General features: G+C 39.3%; 1 long non-coding RNA gene across 10 annotated transcripts in view; it reads right to left on the bottom strand.

Moving 5' to 3' along the window:
- The window catches only part of LOC112648730 (uncharacterized), a 107443-nt gene that overhangs the window by 80557 nt on the left and 1458 nt on the right, over window positions 1-25428 (bottom strand). For all 10 annotated transcript variants that reach the window (XR_007411960.1, XR_007411958.1, XR_007411963.1 and 7 more), the window contains exon 2: window positions 24812-24884. This is a non-coding gene — a long non-coding RNA (uncharacterized LOC112648730). The remainder of the gene's footprint in view (window positions 1-24811; window positions 24885-25428) is intronic.

Below are 25428 nucleotides of genomic sequence, written 5' to 3'. Positions count from 1 at the left end.
TCTCACCGTCCCTATAGATGCATTCACCTTCAGCAAGAAATTACACACACCTTATAGCAATGTCCTCGTGGGCTCTAGCTCCTGGGATTGTAAGCAGGCACCTGACCCAAGGTACTCACAAATTAACTCAGTGTAAAAAGAAACATGTCTAAGAGGGATTAGTTGAACCAGTCAAATACTTGCTTTTGGAAATCTTAATCGGGAAAATACCCAGGGAATTAACTGTCAGCAGTGAAATAACAGAATGGGAGACATAATGAGATACAGTCCAGACCATGAGGGAACATGACAGAGTTAAATTAAGCATAAGCAAAGCTGTAATCACAAGAAAAGATATACAAAATAGAAGCCAAGGAGGCCAGCAAGAGGAGACTAGAAGGAACACTGGAACGTATTTGAGTTCCTCTACGGTGAAATACTTGGTAAAAGATCCAGGGCATTTTGCCACTGACCCCCAAATAGAGCATCCTCTTTCTGGACCGAGTCAAACTTTGTTTTGGTCTTCAGCTTCCCAAGTGGCCCTCCTGTCCCTTATCTACAATGTTCCGTCCCTTCTCTCCCCCTCTTTTCCTTTCTCGAGCTAATCTATGGGAGTCTCTGTTCCTGACATCTGAGCCTAACTGACATCCAGGCACACAGGAGACCTTTAATACACAATGCATATTATTATTAGGTTGGAAATGCATCAGGCATTTTGTGACTTAAACTGGTAAAACCCACAAATAGAGGATACAGTCAAGACCACTGAAGGAGAATTCTAAGAAAATATATTCAAATCTATAGCCTAAGTGTTACAAACACTCGAAACTCCAAAGTTAGTAGGGTTAAATCTCAGGGAAACAGTACTAGAATAAGACTGCAATTTCTTTATTTTTTAAAGATTGTATTTATTTATTTGAGAGAGAGAGAGGGCAAGAGCAAGAGTGAGAGAGAGAGAGAGAGAGAGAGAGAAAGAGCATGAGTAGGGTGAGGGGCAGAGGGAGAGGGAGACACTGAGCAGGGAGCCTGATGTAAGGCTTCATACCATGACTCTGGGATCCTGATCTGAGCCCAAGTTAGAGGCTTAACTAGTTGAACCACCCACATGCCCCAAGACTGTAATTTCTTAATAAGAAACACCAATTATAAATCACACTGCTTGGAGAAAGAGTGTATGAACAGAAGGTGTGGCTGGTCAGCATAGAAGAATAAAGTACAAAAGCCTGATGTAGCAGCGTTTATTAGTACCATCTAGGAAGAGACACGATAAATTATAGATACGCACATTTTCCAGTCACTGGGGAAATGTTCCAGAGCAGAGGTGATTCTCTGGATCTTGCCAGACCCAAGCAGAATATGCCTACCCATTTCTTTGGCTTTAATTTCATCCTCACAAAGCAATCTTTTGATTGCTATTTTGGCTTTCCGTGTATTCTGACATTATAAGAAGGTATCAGGAGGAAGGCATGAGCATTCAAATGGCAGAAAAAGAAACCACCCTTTTGTAAAGCAAATATGTGGCTGATCTAGTTTGTACTTGTCAGACTTTGTGAAATGATAGGTGGAAGCCAGTCTCTCTGCCTAGGACCATGTATATGGAACTGAAGATGCTAGGAGACAAGCTTCTTGGAATAAACTCAACAAGAAAATGCCCTTCTGAGCAATATGTTGGTAGAAGACTTATAACCTTGTGTGATATAATGAAACCATGTATTTACGTTTTGTTCAGACAATGAAGTCTAAAAGAACAGACTGAATTGAATAGCCTAGCCAAGAAGTCTCTGAATCAAGGAAGGAGAAGCTGTAGGTTTGGTGATGTGAAGTAATACAAAATACATATTTGATTTTTGTCCCTGGTTCCTGGCACAGAACTCCTAAAACTATTGGATCTCCTGAGTGGTGAGTGCCTTTGTAGCTAATGGGATGACCCCTGGCAGGGTCCTCAGGATAGCCTCGGGATAGGGGCTGGTCATCAGAAAGACCAAGGCACAATTGGAGGGTTAGAACTTTCTGCCCTACCCCCTTGACTTCGAGGAGAGAAGGATAGGAGATTGAGTTCAGTTATCAATGGCCAATGATTTAATAATCATGCCTACATAATGAAATCTCCATAAAAACCCTAAACAATGAGGTTAAGGGTGCTTCTGGGTTGGTGAGCACATGGAGGTGCTAGGAAATTGGTGTGCCCTAAGAGGGTATGGAAGCTATGTGGCTCCTCATCATATACCCTGCCCTATTTATCTCTTCCATTGAGCTATTCCTGAGTTGTATCCTTCATAATAACTGGTAATCACAAGTAAAGTGTTCCTGAATTCTGTGAGCTATTCTAGAAAATTATCAAATCTGAGGGGGTGTTACAGGATCCCCCCCATTTGTGGGTGGTTGGGCAAAAGTGTAGGTGGTCAGGGCAGCCCATTTGCAGCTGGCATCTGTAGTAGGAGCATCTTGTGGGACTGGGATCTGACCCCTGGGACCTAATACTAGCTCCAGGTCCGAATTGAATTGAATTGTTGGATTTCCAGTTGGTGTCAAAGAATTAGAGAATTGGTTATTGGTAAGAAAAAAAACCCTCAGATCTTGTTATCTTTCTCTGTCTCCTTTTTTTTTGTTTGTTTGAACTTTCAACACTTGATTATTGAATGAATAGACACTATTTGATTCCTAGTCTAACAAAGTTTGTTAGGTATGTGTGTGTATTGGGAGGAAAGTTTTCTATTCATAATCTTAGCCCTATGGATGCTTGCTGCTCTAGAAGAATACAAGACAGTTTTATGACCTTGGGAAGTAGTAGCTATTGAATATGAATTTCATACTGTACTTGATTGCTAGATGCTTCCATTTCTAGTAGCTAATGGAGCAACTGTGCTTAGAGATAAAGAAAGAATTAACTTATTCGAGATAAAAATTTTAATGATACCACCATATACTTATATATCATCATTTATAAAGAGCTTTCATGGACTCTCATTTTATTTTCACAGTTCTGTGAATCATGCCTATTTTAGAGTGAAGAAGTGAAAGTTTAGGTCACAAAACTGTTAAAAGCAAGACGAAGGCATATTATAAGTTTTAAGACTTTATGAGGACACAAATAGGTTCAAGTCAGACAGCACCAAACCAGAAGTGGTTAGGAGTGCTCAGCTGACAAGAAGCTATGGGAAAGACTTTTTTTAAAAAAACAAAACAAAACAAAAAAAAGCAAGATTGTTCCATTGTCTATAGCTTAAGAGGTTGCCTTATTTGGGAAAGTCTGGTTGGCTGTTTATGATTGGCTGTTCATCATAGGCTTTTTAACCTTGAGGCATTACAGAAGGTTTTGGTTTGTTTACATAGCCTACTAAGGCATTAAACCCACTGCAATTAACAACCTCCTTGCTTAATTAATTTAACCAAGCTAATAAACTGTAGGTCCAGCATTCAAACTCATTTGTTTTCATGCTACTTCCAACATTTTCTTCCAGTAGGTGACAGAAACCCCAGATAACCGTAAATCAGAGTAGCAAGTAACCCACTTAAAGCAAGAAAGGGGCATTATTTGTGAAGGATATGATTCTAGGACAGAGTTGTGAACAGAAGAGGGTCAGGGGCCCATACATGTGCATGGGAAAACATGTTCCTGGGAATACTGCAATATATCTACCCCAAGACTCCTCAATCATAAAATAGTCTTAAAGTCATTGGGAATGCAAAATGTGCAGTGTGCAGATCGTCACCTGGAGAAAACCAGCCTCTCCCAGTAAGCTTGGTTGGAAGATTGGATACAGAAGAAGTATAGAAAAATATGTCTCCTCTTGATAGAAGACAGAATGTTTGCAAAGGGTTTTAAGATACATATCTGATGAACCTTAGAATGTATATATGAAAAGTTCCTTGGCTCCTTCCAAAACCTGTTAATGTATTCCTATATCTTCAACCCTGGATTTAGCCTTACCCAGAATTCTCCTTTTCATATTTAATTTCCCTTCTATGATCTAAAATAATACCATTAATTATTTTTTTATTTCTATTTTTTATGTTCTGATAAATAAATAGGTAATTATTGAGGGATCACTATATTCCAGGCACTGTGCTGTTTTTCATATATTGTCCTAGCTTCTTCCCCAAACTATATGAAGTAGATGCTATTATTATCCATCAGACCAGAGAGGGAACTGAGGCTTGGTGGGAAATAACAGATTTGCCTCCAGACTGCTGGTTTCCACCAACCTCGAGCTCAAGTGCCCCTGACACCAGCTCCAAATGCACCCATAAGCACACGGTCCCTCTCCACTCCCAATCATCTCTCCCTCCTGTACGTCCTTCCTTCACTGACTTACTTCCTTTAGAAAAACTGTTGCTTCTCTGTGGTCAAAAACCACCCTGTAGCTGCAGTTCTTTGTCCTAAGGAGCTCGCTACAGTAGGTCCAGCTCAGGTCTCTCACCCTTGACTTTTTCCTACACATCTTACAAGAATCTCTAGCGAATGTTCCCTGGCAAGGTGAAAGAAACAGGTCCAAAATGGTACTATTACCTATTCCTCCTTTCTCATCATCATGGATGACATTCCCATTTGTTGGGCTTCAAACCTGGGACTGGCCCAGGACCTCTGGGTCACCCAGCACTAGCACCTAGCACTAAGAAGCCTGGTGCCTTCCTCCTCTACATGCGCATCATTAGATTGACCAGAAACATGGCAGGGGCAGAGAGACATGGCCTTGTCCAACACCCTTTCTATTCTGTTGTGCCCAAGATTGAGAATCCGAAAAACCACCAAGGAGCCGACACCGATGCAAGTACAGGAGGGTTTATTAACAAGCTCTAGCCTGGGTCCAAGTATACCCGACACAGTGGAGCAGGGACTTGGACCCAGAGACCAAGAAGCATAGTAGTGTTATAGGGGTCCATGTCCAATGAGATTGTAACATACGTAGAAAGTTGCACAGTCATGTCAGTCCACACACAGGTGGCCAATTGAATTATGATTCACCCTATAGTGACCATTTGAACTGGCCTATTATTCTGGTTAGAATTGGCGTGCAGGTTTGGCGGGCAAAAGAGGGGTTTTCATTCCTTGGCTGGTTAAAGGTCAGAGGTCCCGCATTCCTAAGTGTGCTGGTTTCTGATAAGGGTGTGCTTAGTAGCTAAACTAGGGTGAGGGAGTGCCTCAAACAATAGGCAGGTCGTGTGGGGGGTTTTACATGAGATGGCGGGTGTAGCACAAAATGGAGTTAGTCCTGCTCTGCTTGTCCAGGGGTAGGAGATTTTTGTTAGATTTCCTGGGTCCCACATATTCCCCCCCGGGAGGCCACCAGCTCCCACGCTATGAAAGTGTCCACCAGTTAAGCTTCTCTTTCTTTGACTCTCTTGCCACAAGTCTCTGCAGATTACCCCTTCCTACAGCCATTTCTGGGGTGGCGCTTTCCCTCTTCCATCCATTGCCATCTGGATGCACTTTCCATGGTTACTGCTGGGTAGTGTCGTGCATGTGTATTACGAATGTGTGGTAGTAGCCCTCCTGGTCATGTCTGCATCTTGAGGACTGCCCTGTGTTTACCAGTTGGGCTGCCAGCTTTGCCCAGGACGAGAGGAACAATAAATAGCTGGGGTACAAAGCAGTGTCCTGGCCTGGGCTCAGCCACTGAGAACTCACCACATTGGGGTCCTGCCCCAGCCGCTATCTGCACAGAGCAGAGATTTCCTGCTCACAACCTGCCCTGGCACTGCCACAGTGGGGCAAGGCTTTGATGTGTCGGGCTGCCTTCTGTTGCATCTGGCTGCTCTGGCCACATTAGGCATTCTCATCACACTCGCAACATTCCAATTCTGTGCTGGGCTGTAGGTTGCCTTCTGAATGGGGTACAAGGCCGAGGCGTGGGCGCTGATGTGGGACCAGCTCCTGAAAGCAGGAGTTCACTGAAAAATGCTCAGAGACACACACACACACTGCTAGAAGGTGGGTGTCATTATAGATTCCCGTTTCCTCAGCTGCTTCATTGAGCGAGACCTTGAGAGAAAACATGAAAAGCACTTTATCTTTTAGGAGGTTCAGGGGAAATGTACCAGCACTGAATATTTACCCAAAGGGGGAAAAGGAAAGAAATCTTGCAAAATTGTGCTCTCTCAAATGCAAATGAAACTAAATACCTTGAGGAAATTAAAATACTATATGCTCTGTATGGAAAAACTAACAGGATCTTACTCTGTTAACAACCCAGACCCACAGTCCTCCACTGCCTCTCATCCTCTTAAGCATTATAACCCCTCAGGTAAGCTTTTTAACTTGCCTCACACTTCCTTTGCATGCAGCTGACTGAGCCTTCACATGAAAGCACTTTGGACAAATGCTTCCCTGACACCTTTTATCTTCAAACCATTGTGCACTCTCGGGTTCATAAAGATACAGTCTGCCTTCCCCCACAGATGACTCAGGACACTTCTTATGCATCTAGCCTTGATGTCACCTGAACATCAGTGTCTGAACACAGGAAACTGCTTTGGCCTCTCTCTGAATGAGGAAGATGTGGGCATGTATGGATGAAGGTGCAGAGACAAGCAAATAAACATAAATAGCACAAGAAATAACTCTAAAGTCAGTAGATAATATCTTCATTTTTCAATAGAGAACAGAGCAATCCCTCAAAAGCAAAAGATGAAGTAATGCTCTTCATGTGAGTTTGTTAAAAAATCATCAGAAGTCATTTCTTTACAATTAATAGCCTTGTGCATACATTATTTCTTTATTTTCTTCTTTTGCCAGTGTGACTGGGGAAGAATTCTAGAAATTGCATTACTGAATTGGTAGGTAAATGGATATAATTTTTGCTGGATATCGCCTAATTCCCACTGTATGCTGTAATAGTTTAAACCTAACAGCTCAATATAAAGATGTTTTCGTTTTGTTGTTTGAGCTTCAGGTTCAAAACAGATCAATGGAAACTGGGCATACAGAGCTGTGCAGTCACTTGGGAACCGAGGCCGTTGGGGGCTTCACGCAGCACACCAGCTTCACCAGGGGGAAGACCGCTCGTGAACAAAGTGCTTTGTCCACTCAGAGACATAGACCACTTTTGCACATGGCCCATTCACCAGAACTTGTCACGTAAACTGCTGATCCACAAGGGGTCAGAACTGGGAGGACAAGAAATCCTGGATATCTGGGGAGCAGTTGCTATACACAGCCATTTCATCTTTGAGGTCACTTGCCAAGATTTTGCAATATAGATGCTCATCAAAGAGCTAGTTGTTATAGAAAGAAGGTGGGAAAGAAGAATAGAAGAAAGAAAAGAAATAAATTTAGAGGTCTAACAATAGGGAAGGGTTAAATATATGATAGATTGGACACACAAAGTCAAAGCTGATTGAGATGATTCAGGGCATAAATTCTTAGAGTTTGAGAGCTCAGGTATCCATTCTGTTTCTCTTACTGTCTGGATGTGTGGACTTGGATATATTACTTAAGCTTGACTTTGATTCCTTCAGCTATATAATGAGGATAATAATACCAACTTCTTAAGGTTATTATGATGATTATATTTGAAAAAGAATTAAAAATTCTTAGCACATGGCTGGTTCTAGCAAACATTATCCTATTATTTTTCAGGCACTAAATTATGCATAAAGATATTTACTGACATGGAAGGGTGCTCACATTATGATTTTGAATGAAAAAGAAGCCTCAGAACTCTTTGCTTGCTATAATAAAAATTATTTAAAAATCACAGATAGGGATGCTCGAGTGGCTCAGTGGTGGAGCATCTGCCTTTGGCTCAGGTCATGATCCCAGGGTCCTGAGATCGAGTCCCATATCGGCCTCCCCACAGGGGGCCTGCTTCTCCCTCTGCCTATGTCTCTGCCTTTCTCTGTGTTTCTCATAAATAAATAAAATATTTTTTTTAAAAATTAAAAGAATAAGAAAAATCGCAAATAGATGCATAGAAAAATCTAGAAGGTATGCCAGAATGTAAACATTGATAACCTTAATTTATACTTTTTTTTAAGATTTTATTTATTTATTCATGAGAGACAGAGAGAGAGAGAGAGAGAGAGAGAGGCAGAGACACAGGCGGAGGGAGAAGCAGGCCCCATGCAGGAAGCCTGAGGTGGGACTCCATCTCCCGTCCCCAGGATCAGGCCTTGGGCCGAAGGTGCACTAAACCACTGAACCACCTGGGCTGCCCAATTTATACTTTTCTGAATTTGTGGAAGAAAATAAAATTCAATCAAGAAAAGATAGAATTACACTTAGATTATATATACAACAGAAGCCAAATTGCCTGTAGATTATGAGTCTTTCTTCCTACAATATCTTGTTCCTATGGCTCATTGGGGAGACTAAATCTATGTCTCTAAATACACTTATAAAAATGTAAAATTTTATGTTCTAGGAAACTAGCCCTCCATGCAAGCAAATGTACATACTGCCCATGCTTAGAGGACTCTGGCAAATCTTATGGTTATTCTGAAAAAAAAAAAAAAAAAAGTGTACTTGTAAGACACAACTGCATGCACTCTTCTTTTTTAATTGTAATATCACTCTGAAACTCTGCTGGTCCTTTTTTCTGGCAACATCTTCCTATGAATAGTTGCTGTGGACATCTCCCCTCACTATGTTGTACCCTTCAAGGAATTCTCTGCCTCTAAGAAATCTAAGAGAAAAATAATTTGTAGTTTATGTGGCATTTGTATCTCAGTTGTCCTATGACTGCCACCACTAATTAAGAGGTTATAACCCCATATTCATACCATTAAGTATTCTTGTTTTCTAAGCATAACTCCGTTTTGAATGTGCTGATTAGTTATTGACATGTAATTATTGTCATAGGTACTGAACTTGGATCAGAAAGTTTACATCTTGGGGCATCTGAGTGGCTCAGTGGTAAAGCATCTGCCTTCGCCTCAGGGTGTGATCCTGGGGTCCTGAGATCAAGTCCTACATCGGGCTCCCCACAAGGAGTCTGCTTCTCCCTCTGCCTATGTCTCTGCCTCTCTCTGTGTGTCTCTCTGAATAAATAAATAAAATCTTAAAAAAAAAAAACTAAAAAAGTGACATTGATTTGGAAAAGAATCAAATAGAAACTTTAAAATTAGAAAATACAATAACAGAAGTTTTAAAATTTGATGGATGTGGTTTAATAGCCAATTGTACATGGCTGAACAGAGGATTAATAGGCTGGAATTTGAGTCAAAAGAAAATATCCAGAGTATAAGAAGACAAAAAAGAATTCACACACACACAGACACACACACACAGGCATGCACACTAACCACATCATAGTAAAGCTGAAGTAAAAGCTAAGTTAAAGAGAAAATCTTAAAAGAAGCTAGAGAAAAAATTCAGACTGCATTAAAAAGAGCAACCATTGTCACCTGACTTCCCAACTAAAAAGTGGAGGCCAGAAGATAATGAAATGACATCTTCAAAATGGTAGGAGAAAATAACCTAGGGCATATTACTATAGATTACTATATTGCTATTGAAAAAGAGTAACAGGATATTATGAACAACTTTATGCCAATGCATTTGAAACTTCAATTAAAAGTAATAAATATGGGGACGCCTGGGTGACTCAGTGGTTGAGCATCTACCTTTGGCTCAGGGCATGATCCCGGATTCCCTGGATCGAGTCCCACATCAGGCTCCTTGCACGGAGCCTGCTTCTCCCTCTGCCTGTGTCTCTGCCTCTCTTTCTGTGTCTCTAATGAATAAATAAAATCTTTTAAAAAAAAAGAAGTAATAAATATGCATAGAAAAGCACCAACTTAACTGAACTTACATAAAAGGAACTGGAAAGCCTGTGTATTCCTATAATGATTAAAGACACTGAATCCATAATTGAAGCTTGGTCCAAATAATCTCACTAGGGAATTTTGCCAAATATTTCAGGACTAACTAATGTCAATATTACATAAAGTCTCCCAGAAAACAAACAAACAAAAAAACAGAACATTCTCAAACATTTATTTTGAAGCCAGAAAAATTTTGATGCCAAAACCCAGCAGGGATATTACAAGAATTTCAGAAAATTTTCAGAAAGTTGTTGTACATAAATGAAATGTAAAAGTCAGCAAACAGAATTTAGTAACATATAAGAAGGATAATCATGACTAAGTTGTGTTAACTCCATTAATGAATGGTTTTTGGTATTAGAAAATAAATCAGTGTAATTCTCTATATTGACAGAATAAAAAGAAAATTATATACTATCTTATCAGATGCAGATAAAGTGAAAAATTTCATTTTGTTTTTAACAAAAGTCTCTATTCTTAAAAACAATTAGCATCACTGTTTTACAATGAATTGAATTCATATCAGTATATCAAAAAAAAAAAGAAGAAAGGAGAAAAGAAAGAAAAAAATAAATACGAATAAAAACAAGTAAGAAAGAAAAAACAATCATTTAGTAAAGGAATCTGTCCTGTAAAGAGAGAGTTGGCCTTTGCCCAGACTCAAGAGGTAACATCTAAACACTTGGAATTTCCTGAGTGGTAGGAAGGAGTGTCTTTGTTATTCCTGGTGAGCCCCTCAGATCCTACAGGACAATTTGTGCTAATGAGGTGATTCTTGATGGGCCATGTCATATCAGCCCTATCCTTGGAAATTCCATCAATCAATCATGCCTATGCAATGAAGCCCCAGCAAAAGTTCTGAACAGGGGGATCCCTGGGTGGCGCAGTGGTTTGGCGCCTGCCTTTGGCCCAGGGCGCGATCCTGGAGACCCGGGATCGAATCCCACGTCGGGCTCCCAGTGCATGGAGCCTGCTTCTCCCTCTGCCTATGTCTCTGCCTCTCTCTCTCTCTCTCTCTCTGTGTGACTATCATAAATAAATAAAAATTTAAAAAAAAAGTTCTGAACAGAAAAGCTCAAGTGAGCTTTCCTGGTTGGTAATATTCTGCATATTGCCACTTATAAGCCCAGGAGGAGATAATGTCATCCATGGCTCCACAGGGAAAGGACAAGAAGCTCCACACCTTCTCAAACTCTGACCTATGTGTCTTTTTAAATGGTTTGAACTTGTATCCTTTCTCCATAATAAATGCAATTGTCACTATAATAGAGTTCTGAGTTTCAAATCTGCAGTTGCTTTTGGGAAACACCTGCACTTGGTGTCAGAAGTCTTGGGCAGACCTAGTGATCTGGAGGACTGTGACTTTAGCCTTGAGTTTGACTAACTTCACATCTTATGCACACAAGCATATCAAAAGATGTGTGCATAGGAGAAAAACCCATAAACTGATAAAATATTAGATTAGTGAATTTAGCAAGATCTATGGATTCATGATAATTATAAAAATTCAATTGTATTAGTATCATCAATAACCACAAAATTTAAAAATATCATTTTCAATAACATCGGATATATCATATACTTAGGAATAAATTTCATAAAAGCTAAGCAAAATTTCTCTGTAGGAGACTGTAAATATTTTTAAGAGAAATTTTAACGATCTGAATCAATTGAAAGATATACCATCTCCCTGTATTGAAAACACATTTTAGACATGTTAATTATCTACAAATTAACCTATAAATCCCATGTAATCCTGGCTAATTTCCCAAGTTTCTGTGTATATTTTGATCAGCTAATTTGTAAGTACACAGAGAAAAATACACAGGAAAAAAATAAGCTAAAACTCACTTGAAAAGAATAGTGTGAGAGAAACTGTTCCACTAGATAGCAGTATTCATTTAAAGTAGGCAAATCTTGTTGTATGGATAAACAAATAAAATATTATAAAAAGGCAGAAGACTATAAAAAGGTATTGAGTCACTTACCTCTTGATACGTGATTTATGACAAAGGTGGCATGCGGAGCAGTTGGGAGAGAAGAGCTCTCTTTAACGAATGATGCTGGAGAAATCAAATGTTCATCTAGACCTCTATTTCATTCCAAAAATCAATCCAGAACCAAGGTTGAAAAGTAACAATTTTGAAAAGTAATATATATCTAATATAATTCAAAATCTCATGATAAGAAGATACTTTTTTTGAGAGAGAGAGAGCACACAAGAGGGGGGGAGGAGCAGAGAGAAAAAAAGAATATTAAGCAGGCTCCATGCCCAGCAAAGAGCCCAAAACAGGGCTCGATCTCACCATCCTGAGATCATGACTTGAGCTAAGATCATTACCTGAACTGAAATCATGAGACAGAACTTAACTGACTGAGTCACCCAGGTCTCCCAAGAAGATACTTTTTAAATAATCAAACAAGAATACTAAAGACAATGAAAAAATAATTGAATACATTAAAAGAATATGTCTATTAATTGAAAGTAACCATTAAAAGAAAGAAGGGTTTTGTTTGTTCGTTTGTTTCTTAAATTCCACATAAGAGTGACATCATATGGCATTTGTCTTTCTCTCTCTCTCTTTTTTAAAAGATTTATTTATTCATGAGACAGAGAGAGAGAGAGAGAGAGAGAGAGATACAGAGACACAGGCAGAGGGAGAAGTAGGCTCCCCGCAAGAAGCCCGATGTGGGACTTGATCCTGGATCCCAGGATCATACTTGAGCTGAAGGCAGACATTCAACCACTGAGCCACCCAGTGATCCCTGTCTTTTTCTTTCTTATTTCACTTAGCAGTATACTCTTTGGTCCACGTAGGCTGTTGCAAATGGCAAGATCTCATTCCTTTTCATGGTTGAGTAATATTCCATTGTGTGTGTGTGTGTGTGTGTGTGTGTGTGTGTGTGTTCTTACCCATTCATCTATGGATGGACACTTAGGTTGCAGAACTTAGGAAACAAAACCTTAACAAACAAAGAAAAAAAGAGAAAAAACAGACTCTTAAATATGGAAAGCAAACTGGTGGTTGATGGGGGGCAGTGGTGGGGGATGAGTGAAATAGGTAAAGGGGATTAAAAGTACACTTACTGTGATGAGCAATGTATAGAATTGTCAAATTCTATAGAGTAATGTATAGAATTGTCAAATCATTATTTTGTACACTTGAAAATAATATAATACTGTATGCTAATTGATACTTCAATAAAAATAATCTTTTTTCAAAAATAACTGGTATTTATTTTTTTTAAGACAAAAGGGAATCCTCTGAGTAAGAGAAAATATTTTTACATAACCAACTAAGGGACTCAAATATTGAAAATATAAACAACTACAAATCAATAAGAAAAATCAGATATCCCAAGAGAAAATTGGGCAAGAAATTTGAAAAGAACTTCCCAAAAGAGGATATTCAAGTGGCCAACAACCAACCATATGATAAGAGATCAACCTATTATTAACATCAGGAAAATGTGAATTAAAACCACCATGAGATACCAGAAGTGATAAAAAGAAAATGACTGGAAATGTCACATTGCTTGCAGAGATGTGGAGTAAATCATACTGTTACACACTGCTGGAAAGAGGGTAAGTGGGTACAGTCACTTTGGAAAGTTATCTTGACATTATCTTCTAGAGTTTAAAATACACTTGACCCAGCAATTCACTCCTAGGTATACACCCAAAAGAAATAGATGCACATATGCTCCAAACAGTGATGTGCAGGAATGAGCTTGCCCCAAGTCAGGAGAGTTGTTATCAAGTATTTACCAACTTACCACTGACTCCAGAAAAGATGCACAAAAATGTTCTTAGAAGCATTATTTATAATATGCCAAAACAGAAACCATTCAAGTGTCATTCAAGGGTAGCATGGGTAAATTCTTCATAAATATTAAAACAATGGGGTATTATATTCAATAAAATGAACTAGAGCTACACACAATCACACACAGAACTCTCCCAAGCATAGTACTGAACAATAACAACAACAATGATAAAACAGTGAAACACAAAAGTATTTCTATAGTATTATTTCATTTATATAAAGTTTAAAATTAGTGAACTCTGAACTTGCATTGCTACAAACTAAGAAGCTAAAAGTTTGAAGAAAAGCAAGAACGTGATAACTATGAATATCTGGGGAATAATTATATTCAGAGGGGTAAAGGGATTGTGATTGGTAATGAGCAGTGGGTGGGGCAGAGGGTGTGCTCCTGGGGTGCAAACAATGGTTTATTTCTCGATACAGGCTGCAGTTACACAGGTGTTTATAGTTCATTAAGATGAATACAGTTGACCTCTAGACAACCTCTCCACAGCTGAAAATTTGAGCATTTACTTTTAACTCCTCAAAAGCTTAACCAGTGATAGTCTACTGTTGACTAGAAGCCGTACCAATAACAGAAATTGCCAACATAATACATATGTTCTATGTTTTATATATTTCAAGTATATTCTTATAATAAGGTAAGCTAGAAAAAAAGAATATGTTATTAAGAAAACCACAAGAGATAATACATTTATAGGACCATACTGTATTTATCGAAAAAAAATGTGAATGTAAGTAGACCCACACAGTTCAAACACATGTTGTTCAAGAGTTAACTACATTTAGGGGCACCTGGGTGGCTCAGTCGGTTAAGCGTCTGCCTTCAGCTCAGATTATATCCCAGGGTCCTGGGATAGAGCTCTGCGTCAAGCTCCCTGCTCACTGGGGAGTCTGCTTCTCCCTTTCCCTCTGCCTGCTGCTCCCCCTGCTTCTTTTCTCTCTCTCCCTGTTAAATAAATAAATAAATAAATAAATAAATAAATAAATAAATAAATAAATAATCTTTTAAAAAAAGAAGAGGCAGCTGTGTTTTGTTTTCTAATAATTATATCTAAGGGATTTTTGTAGTCAATAACAGTCCCTACCTCCCAGAATGGGGTTAAATAAATTAATACACAAAAAGCTTTTTGAAATATGTTTGGAATATAGAAGCACCAATTACAAATGAGCAAGTAGTGGTGGTATCATAAAATAAGATTTTAGTGGAATCTGTTCAAAGAAATGGTAATCTTGAATAAAGGATTTAGGATGGCATTCTAATTGGATATAAGAATAATAAAGCATCCATTTTAATAACAATTTAAGTCACTTTCTTTTCTTCTGAAATATAGACCAAGTCCAGTGCTGGATGCTGGCTTTACCAAAATAGATAAGACACAACTCCCACCTTGAACCTAAAATCTAGTGAAGAAGAGAATTCGTTTACTCATTTAATCACTTAAACATTTATTGGGTTTGTACTTTGTGCCAGTTTATTAGAGACACAAGTAATTTTTACAAGGAATATATATACCATCCTGGAAAAGCATACAAAAATAAGCATATCAGCATATAAACACTATGCTGAAGATATGTGTACAGGACAAAGGGAGGCAGGAGAACTAGCTATGATTCCCCTGTTATGTAAATGGAGTGCCAGAGACTCTGAATTAATTAATTTTATCTCCATGCCACATTCATACAAGTTAGAGAAATTAAACGGCTAACATGAACGCTTTCCCAACTCCCTTGCAACAAGGATTCTGAATACAAATTAGGTTCTCAATTAGATACATTCATGTGATATGCAAGGCAGGGTTGGCTGGGGCCATCTTTTGCAACTATTGGCCCTTTCTGCTGGCATGTCAGTCAAGGCAGTGGAAGGTTTCCCTGCAGTGGTGTCCCTACACATGTTCCTGTTTCCTGAGTGCTGACAAGTTATGGAGGTAGCATTAGTTTGATGATCTGACTCCTTGCTCCGGGGATTAGATTTAGATGCCCATTCCCCATCTGCATGGTTGTTGGGAAGCAATAGAAGCAACAGCAGTCTCTTATGGCCTGCACTAGGGGTGTCCTCAGAGGTAGCATTCCCTCCAGCTGGACAGTCACACTTTGTTCTGCAATGTCCTTGAAGACTCAGATGGAATCAGCTCCTTCCAACAGTTTTGTTAGGACCTACTTCCCTATATTTAATCTCTTCCTACTTCGAGTGACTTTTCTGCACCGGGTCAGGAATAGTACAAGTGGAAGCATGAGTTTTCATTTACTAAAACTTATTGAAATAATGAAGTTTACACATTTCTGATTATAACTGCTATGAAGATAATATCTATTGTTCTAATTACCATTGTTTCTTAGGAAATGCTATACATAGCAGTTAGCTCCGCAGATGCACGGCCCAGAGGGAAAATAACTTGTGCAACTACATATCTTCCCAAGAATAGGTCTCTGTAATATTTTGTATATAGAAATACATCTGTTAAAAAAAAGAAAGAAAGAAATACATCTGTTATTGCAAAGAGCACTTTTTCCTTTGTTGAAGTTGAGTAGTAACATGTGATAGATGTGTCAAAAATGCTCACGCGATGTATTTTACTTCTTGGAAATGCCTGCATTAAAGGGTAAATTGGCTTAAACAAACAGGTGAAAAAGAGGCTGATACAATTTCATACTCATTTTCAAGGGTGAGCTAGTTACACGGATAAATAGGACACACACACGCACACACATGCGCACACATCTACCACTCTTTGTTTGCTTAAGGAATTCTAAGCATTGCACTGGAAATTTTCCAGGAAGAAATCTGTTTCTTGAATTCTCAAGAGCCGAGAATAAAGGGAATTGCCATATGCTGATTCACTAACACATCTCCTTTAAGAAAATGGTCCCCTGAGCATAATAAGAAACCAACCAGGTAGAATTTATGCCTAAGCCTTCTAATCAGGGAAAAACATACTTCATCAGTTAACAAGGTACTGGTTGCCTTGTGTTCTCCATAGAACCTGCTCAGATGTGGAGGGTTCTTTTCACGTCTATTTTTCCTTTGCCCTCCTGTGTCCCTTGGGCAGGATTCAGGAGAGAAGAATAAAGCACTGGAAAATAAAGCACTTGGCAGGCTCTCAGAGAAGGTTAGCCATGACCAAAACACAAGCCAGCCAGTTGCTTCTCTAGAAGGACAGGAATGGTCTGTGCCAGTACTCAGGTATACTGTACTCATTCGATTCTCACAGAAACCCTGCAGAGTGGGTTGTATTGCTATTCCCAGTTTACGGGTAAAGAAAATCAAGGCTCAGGAAGTGATTGTTGCTCAAAGTCACATAACCCAAAGGTTAGAGCCAAGAATGCAAACCAGGGTTGACTTCCGTTGGAATCCACAATGCTAGCCTGTGGGCGCAATACACCGCAACATGAGTTTTCATTGGCATTTTATGTGGCCAGATGCATTGCCAGCCCATGCTCAACTTCTCTCTCAGTTCCCAGATACCTCCTAAAAAACTGGAACAGTCTGTGACCATGGACTACTATCGCCAGTAGAATGCATTTTTTTTTTTTTTTTTTGGCAGAATGAGGCCAATGACCCAACTTATTTGCTTATTTGTTTCTTTTAGAAATTCAGGTTATGGTAGGGGTGCCTGGGTAGCTCAGTTGGTTAAGCATCTGCCTTTGGCTCAGGTCCTGATCCCAGGGTCCTGGGATCAAGCCCCACTTTGGGCTCCCTGAACAGCAGAGAGTCTGGTTCTCCCTCTCTCCCTTTGCCCCTCCCCCCAGCTTATTCTCTCTCTCTCTCTCTCTCTCTCTCTCTGTCTCAAATTTAAAAAAAAAAGGAGAGAAATTCATGTTATGGGGACACATGTATATGAGGCCAAATCCCCACATTGCTTCATAGGGTATGTTTTTGTGGCATGTGGCACCTGAGGACCAGGGAATGGTGCACACAACTAGACATTCCTGCAGGATTGTGTCCAATGCCTCAGTTTTAAAACAGAACTCCAATAAAACCCAAAAGTGAAAAATCACAATGCTAATGTAAATTCAGAATCATTAGTAAAGGTTAATCAGTCATGTCAATGAACCCTATGTTATTAAAGTTCACTTCTCTTTGGGTCACAAAACATATCAGCTCCAAAGTGGCAAAATATGATGTGGAGAGAATTTTAATAATTTAGTGAGTTGTATCAAATACCTTAAGAAGAATTAAGAGTTTCCAAGGAGCTGTGATGTTGTCTTTCAAGATGTACACCCCACCTACCTAGCTTCAGGGGAAGGCATTATCAATTCATGTACATATCAAGCCTTTAACTCCTATTAACTCAATATCTACCACGTACCATCACTGTTTCAAAGCTGAGTCACCATGTGGTAGGACAGTCATTTACTGAACTATAGGCAAAATAAAGATTTCATGGAAGTCACTCGAGATCTATTGTGATGCTTTTTAAAACTGAAATATTATGACATGCTTGGGTTTTTACTTAATGCTTGTTTTCAATATCTCCCCAAATTAAATAATAGCAAAGGCAAAGCATGGTGAGCTCTGACCCCATTTGTATTCAAGTGAAATAAGTTTAACTTGTTGTTAGAAGGAGACACCATACTGGGGTCTTCCTTAAGCCTTGATGGTCTGGAGTTATCTGAGCCTAAGATCGGGACCCAGAGAGTTAAGTTCTAATTCTATTCAGTGGTGGAGGTTACAGAACTTGGTAGCCATCAGAGGCCTTATCTGCCACCATGAAAAGAAACAATCTATAATAAGAAAGAACAAAAGAGGGCAGCCCGGGTGGCTCAGCACCTGCCTTCGGCCCAGGGTGTGATCCTGGAGTCCCAGGATCAAGTCCCATGTCGGGCTCCCTGCATGGAGCCTGCTCCTCCCTCTGCCTGTGTCTCTGTGTCTCTCTGTGTCTCCCATGAATAAATAAATAAATAAAATCTTAAAAAAAAAAAAAAAGAAAGAAAGAAAGAAAGAACAAAAGAGACAAGAGCTGGGACAAAGAATGGCATGATATCCCAGCTACTTTCATGCTGCTCATTGGAGTTCTTAAGGCTTAACTGCATTCCTGCTGCCCCTGTAGTTTGGTTAAGATAATAAATACATGTTGTGAGCCAGAATTTGGTCACTTGAAGCCAAGAATGCTGAAAAAGTAAAACAAGATCTACTATTCATTGAGTAATAATTTTGTTTCAGGCAGGGTTGAGTATTTTACACATACCTGTTATCTTACATGATATTAACAAAAAACATCGCAATCTAGGAACTATAACCCCTATTTTGCATATGGAAAATCAAGGCTCAGAAAAGTTAAGAACTCACCCAGTGTCATACACTAGGAACTGTCAAGCTATGCCAGGAAGTGCACCCAAGCCTCTGTAATGCCTGGTCCCTGCTTTTTCTACCTATCTTGTGCCTCACTGTGATGATTATTTTTTTCTTCTGAAAAAATCTGAAACTTCAGTAGCCTCTTTACAGAACTTTTGGGAACTAAATTATGCTATGTGTGTAAAGCCTCCTTGGAAACTGTAAAATGAATATACAAATATTAAATGTTATTACTGCTTCAGATAAAATCTGACCAGGGATTTCACTGCAAATTCAAATAAAAATGGTCTTTTTGAGAGTAACAGTCACACTCTGGGCAAACTTAGAAACATCTTTACTGAAATTGTTTTAGCACTTCCAGATTTGAAATGACTTTTTTATTACCTGCTTTGCCCAACTAGAAGCTGTGTCAGAAGTGAAGAGGTCAGCGTGTTGCTGCTGCTGCCTGGTCCCTAGTGTCTTCCTCACTTCCCTCCTAGGGCTCCTTTTCTGTCTTCCTGTACCCAACATGGATTTACAGCCTTGCTCTGTGATATGCCTGATTCCCAGGGCTCCTGCTACAAGGGCACTTTACACATGATTCTAAATTCCCAGAGTCATTAAGAGAATAGAATCTGGAGTCAGTCGGACCTGTTGTACATTTTACATCATCTCTTATAAGCTGCGGGTCTGGGGCTTGTTACCCAATCCCTCTGTGTTATTGGGAAACTATGCAGATTACAGACATGGGCTAAATGTTTATATGTTGCTGCTGGAGTGCCAGGCTGACTTTGTGATGGCTCCTTTAGCATTTGTACACACCCTTTTTTTTCTGGTGGAGCATCCTGTGTGTTCTTGTCTTTCTCTTGAAATGTCTCTTCCATGCTGTCTCTGCATGCTGTGGTCTGCATCCCGTCTCCTCCATTGACCCTCTTCTTTCTGTGAATCCACCTTTAAATATCTGGCATAAAACTGCACTTTCTTTCCTTTTTGGACATGCTACTGCTGTTTGCTGTAAACCTGTACCCCTCTCCTGCCTCTCTAGAACTCTGTGCAGTGCTTCAGACTTTGGATGAAGCAATCTTCTGAATTCCAGTGTCAGGGTTAGTTACTGTAGATTCATCTCATGATATAAGGGATTATTTAGTTAGTCTTTATCTGCAATGGAATCATGGTGGGGCATTCAATTGTATGGGGTTTGGCATTGAAAGGTATGGTTTCAATGTCCAGGTCAGCCACTAACTAGGTGTGTTGACCCTAGAAAAATTGCTTTGCTGCTGGAATCTACAAATAAAACAGAGATGATGATCCTATTAATTTTTATGAGGATCCAATGAGATAAAATGTGTTAAAAATTCTTCGCAAACTAGGAAAACACCACACATAAATGAGATATTATTCTCTTGAAATATACCATTATTTTGGAGAAAAGAACATGATTCTAGGAGGAGCCATTAGAAAGGACATTCCTTCAAGAAACTCAACAAACACATGCCCTTCCTAACAGTGCTTCCCATCACCTACAAATCACAGCAAAGTCATTGTATTTTCTACTTCAAAGAATATGAGAAGCTTTTCCCTAGGCAGAGTACTTTGCCTTTAACCCTTTCCACTTGGGTCCTTTTTCAAGATTGTCAGTCTAAAATCTTTTTTAAAAAATATTTTATTTATTTATGTATTTATTTATTTATTTGACACAGAGAGAGAGAGAGAGGTGGCGGGGGTGGGAGGGGGCAGTGGCAGGCAGAGGCAGAGGGAAAAGCAGGCTCCAGGCTGAGCAGAAAACCCACTGTAGGACTTGACCCCAGGACCTTGGGATCATGACCTGAGATGAAGGCAGATGCTTAACTGACTGAGCCACCCAGGCGCCCCTAAGATTGTCAGGCTAAAGTCTTACTAAACCATAATATTTGCATCTTTCTCCTTGGGGAACTAGTGTACAGAAAAGCCCATATTAGTTTATGTGCATGTAATTTGGAATTTGTAATAACTACAAGTAATACTTGGTTATAGTTCCCTTTGCTTCATGTATGAGAAACAATGTTTTCTTAAAAAGTTACATAATAAATAATAACTAGTTACAGTTTTAAATATGTAAATGAAGTAACTATTTTTGCATATTTCTCACAGGTAACTTGGAAACATGTCTTTAATAATAATAGCTGATACTATATGAAAAGCAGGCTTCTAAGTGCTTTATATGAATTCATTTACCTAAGAATCATTGACATGATTTCAAAACATTCTTATCATTTAATTGCAGGGGAAATTTCTCTAGGCAAGATAAATAAAAAGAAACCCATATCTAGGCACACAGCCAAACTGCTAAAAAGCCAAGATAAAGAAAACATTTTGAAATAACCTAGAGAAACAATTAGAATCACTGCTGAATTCTGATCAGAAGCAATGGTGACAGAAGACAGAGGATGACACCTTCTCAGGCAGAGAAAAATAATTGTCAACCCAGAATTCTATATCCAACAAAGTATTTTTCAAAAATGAAGGTGGTCACTGCTGTGGGAAAGCAAAATGGTGCAGCCATATTGGAAGACAGTTTGGCAATTTCTTTTTCTTTTTTTTTTTTTTTTTAATTTTTATTTATTTATGATAGTCACAGAGAGAGAGAGAGAGAGAGAGAGGCAGAGACACAGGCAGAGGGAGAAGCAGGCTCCATGCACTGGGAGCCGATGTGGGATTCGATCCCGGGTCTCCAGGATCACGCCCTAGGCCGAAGGCAGGCGCCAAACCGCTGCGCCACCTAGGGATCCCGGCAATTTCTTATAAAACCAAACACACCATTTATTGAAGAGACTGTCTTTTTTCCAGTGGATAGTCTTTCCTACTTTGTCGAATATTAGTTGATCATAGAGTTGAGAGTCCACATCTGGATTCTCTATTCTGTTCCATTGATCTATGTGTCTGTTTTTGTGCCAGTGCCACACTGTCTTCATGACCACAGGAGGTTTGTAGTACAAACTGAAATCTGGCATTGTGATGCCCCCAGCTCTGGTTTTCTTTTTTAATATTCCCCTGGCTATTTGGGGTCTTTTCTGATTCCACACAGATCTTTTTTTTTTTTTTTTGGAGTTCAATTTGCCAACATTTAGCATAAATGGTTCTGGGAAAATTAGACATCCACATGCAGAAGAATGAAACTAGACCTTACACCATACACAAAGATGAACTCAAAATGGATGAAAGATCTAAATGTGAGACAAGAATCCATCAAAATCCTAGAGGAGAACACAGGCAACACCCTTTTTGGACCTGGCCACAGCAACTTCTTGCAATATACATCCATGAAAGCAAGAGAAACAAAAGAAAAAAATGAATTATTGGGACTTCATCAAGATAAAAAGCTTCTGCACAGCAAAAGAAACAGTCAACAAAACTAAAAGACAACCTACAGAATGAGACAAGATATTTGCAAATGACCTATCAGAGAAAGGGCTAGTATCCAAGATCTATAAAGAACTTATTAAACTCAACAGCAAAGAAACAAACAATCCAATCATGAAATGGGCAAAAGACATGAACAGAAGTTTCACAGAGGAAGACATAGACATGGCCAACAAGCACATGAGAAAATGCTCCGCATCACTGGCTATCAGGGAAATACAAATCAAAACCACAATGAGATACCACCTCACACCAGTGAGAATGGGGAGAACTAACAAAATAAGAAACAGTAAATGTTTGAAAGGATGTGGAGAAAGGGGAACCCTCTTGCACTGTTGGTGGGAATGTGAACTGGTGCAGCCACTCTGGAAAACTATGTGGAGGTTCCTCAAAGAGTTAAAAATAGACCTGCCCTACGACCCAGCATTTGCACTGCTGGGGATTTACCCCAAAGATACAGATGCAATGAAACGCCCGGACACCTGCACCCCAATGTTTATAGCAGCCATGTCCACAATAGCCAAACTGTAGAAGGAGCCTCGGTGTCCATCGAAATATGAATGGATAAAGAAGATGTGGTTTATGTATACAATGGAATATTACTCAGCCATTAGAAACAACGAATACCCACCATTTGCTTCGACATGGATGGAACTGGAGGGTATTATGCTGAATGAAGTAAGTCAATAGGAGAAGGACAAACATTATATGGTCTCATTCATTTGGGGAATTAAAAATTAGTGAAAGGGAATAAAGGGGAAAGGAGAGAAAATGAGTGAAAATATCAGGGAGGGTGACAAAACATGAGAGACACCTAACTCTGGGAAACGAACAAGGGGTAGTGGAAAGGGAGGTGGGAGGGGGGTTGGAGTGACTGAGTGATGGGCATTGAGGGGGGCACTTGGCAGGATGAGCACTGGGTGTTATGCTGTATGTTGGCAAATTGAACTCCAATAAAAAATAAATAATAAAAAATAAAAATAATAAAACAATAAAACCAAACACTCTTGCTATGTATCCAGAAGCTTCATTCCTTGGTATTTACCCAAAAGATTAGAGAATTTATGCCTACACAAAAACCTACATACATGTATTTATAGCAACTTTATCTGTAATTCTGTCAAATCTTAAAAGCAACTAGTTCTTCAGTAAGTAAATAAAAAAAATCCAGATGTTAGAATATTATTCAATGATAAAAATAAATGAGCTAGGAAGCCACAAAAAGACAACGAGGAATCTTGAATGCATCTTGTCAAGTGAAATAGGCTACTCTGAAGAGGCCATATGCGTATTATTCAGGGTTCTCCAGAAAAACAGAATTGATAGGAGAGATAGATAGATGATGATAGATGATAGATAGATAGATAGATAGATAGATAGATAGATAGATAGATAGATGAAGAGATTTATTAAAAGGAATTAGAGCTCACACAGTTATGGAAGCTCACAAGTTCCAAGATCTGCAGTCAGCAAACTGGAGACCAGGAAAGATGATAATGTAAGTTTCAGTAAGAGCCCAAGTGCAAAGGCAGGAGAAGATCAACGTCCTAGCTCAAAGACAGTGAGACCCTCACTCAACTTTTTGGTTCCATTCAGACCTGCAACAGATTGGATGGAGCCGATCACATTAGGGAGAGCAATCTGCTTGACTGTCTCCTGATGTAAATGCTATTCTCATCCAGAAACAACCCCACACACATACCTAGAATAACATTTAACAAAATATCTGGGCACCCCATGGCCCAGTCAAGTTGACAAATAAAACTAACCACCATATAGTATGATTCCAACTAGATGATATTGTGGAAAAGGCACAACTATATAGAGAGTAAAAAGATCAGGGTAGTCATGCGTATAGGGGGATGAAGAGAAGGATGACTAAGTATAACACAGGATATTTTTAAGGCAGTGAAAATATTCTGTATGATACTATAATGTTGCATACATGTCATTACACAACTGTCAAAATCCACAGGATGCACAACCCACACAGTGAACCTGATGGAAACCACAGACTTTAGCTGACAGCACTTGATCGATATTGGCTCATCAATGTAATGACCCCAGTGAACGACTCTAAGATGTTACTAACAGGGGAATCTGAAGTGAGGGAGGGGGCATTTATGCGAACTCTCTGTACTTACTACTCAACTCTTCTGTGAACCTAAAACTCCTCTACAAAATCAAGTCTATTAATTTAAAAACCAAAGGAAGGTAAAATTAAACATTTTAAGATTAAAGAAGGGCCAAAGTTTCTCAGGCTGAATAGAAAGAGCACCAAATCTTTTTTGTAAGGAAGGAAGAGTGCTGGCATTCATAAACATGAGGAAAAATGCAAAAGGCTATATTTTCCCTCTTAATTTCTCTTCTCAATCACCTCTGTTGGTCAACATAGTCACCCTGAGGCTAGTGAATGAGAGAAAGATGCAAACTAACTTCTCAAAAATAGTCAGTAATTTATATTGTTTATACTTTAAAAAAAATCTTTCATCCCAATTAAATTGAATTTATGGGAGGATAAACTAGAAAATATGTATGATAAAAGAACAGCTAGATTGTAAAATACCTGCTCTTGACTTGACTTTGGTTGATTCAGCCCAGTGTTTTCTGGCAGCCGTTGGGGGGCCCACTCAGACCCTCTGCAAGACAGAAGCCATAGATAGGATTGCCATCAGCCAAGAGCCTCTAGCTGCAGTGCTTTTGGGATCCACTAGAGCATTCAAGCCTGGGACCTAAGAGCTTGCTTTCCTGGGCAGCTGCACCCAGCCACAGGATAAGGTTGCATGGAACAAGGTGATATAGGGTCTTGTAGGCCACAGAAAGGACTTTAGATTTTACTGTGAATGATATTCACGGCCCAGGTGATCTGACTTATATTTTAACAGGGTCTCTCTGGCTGCTTTGTTGCAAATGGAACGTGCATAGGCATGTCCACCTTCCGGGTCTCGTTTCTGGAAATTTCTTCTGCTGAATGCTCTTCCTTCAGACAGCAGCATCTCCAGTCCCTGTTTTTCTGTGGAATTGATTCCAAAGTTGTTCAAATTTCAAATGAAGGTCCACTCCACCCCCTTTGATTTTTTATTTGGGATATGGCACTTGGGATGATACTTTACATTATATAAGCTCAGCAATTTATTAAAAATTGTCTACACACACACACACACACACACACACAACCCTTGC

Source organism: Canis lupus, chromosome 7 (assembly GCF_003254725.2).
Source record: "Canis lupus dingo isolate Sandy chromosome 7, ASM325472v2, whole genome shotgun sequence".
NCBI classification, from domain to species: Eukaryota; Metazoa; Chordata; class Mammalia; order Carnivora; family Canidae; genus Canis; species Canis lupus.
Note: the sequence above shows the minus strand (reverse complement) of the source record. Positions and strands in the feature narration are given on the sequence as shown.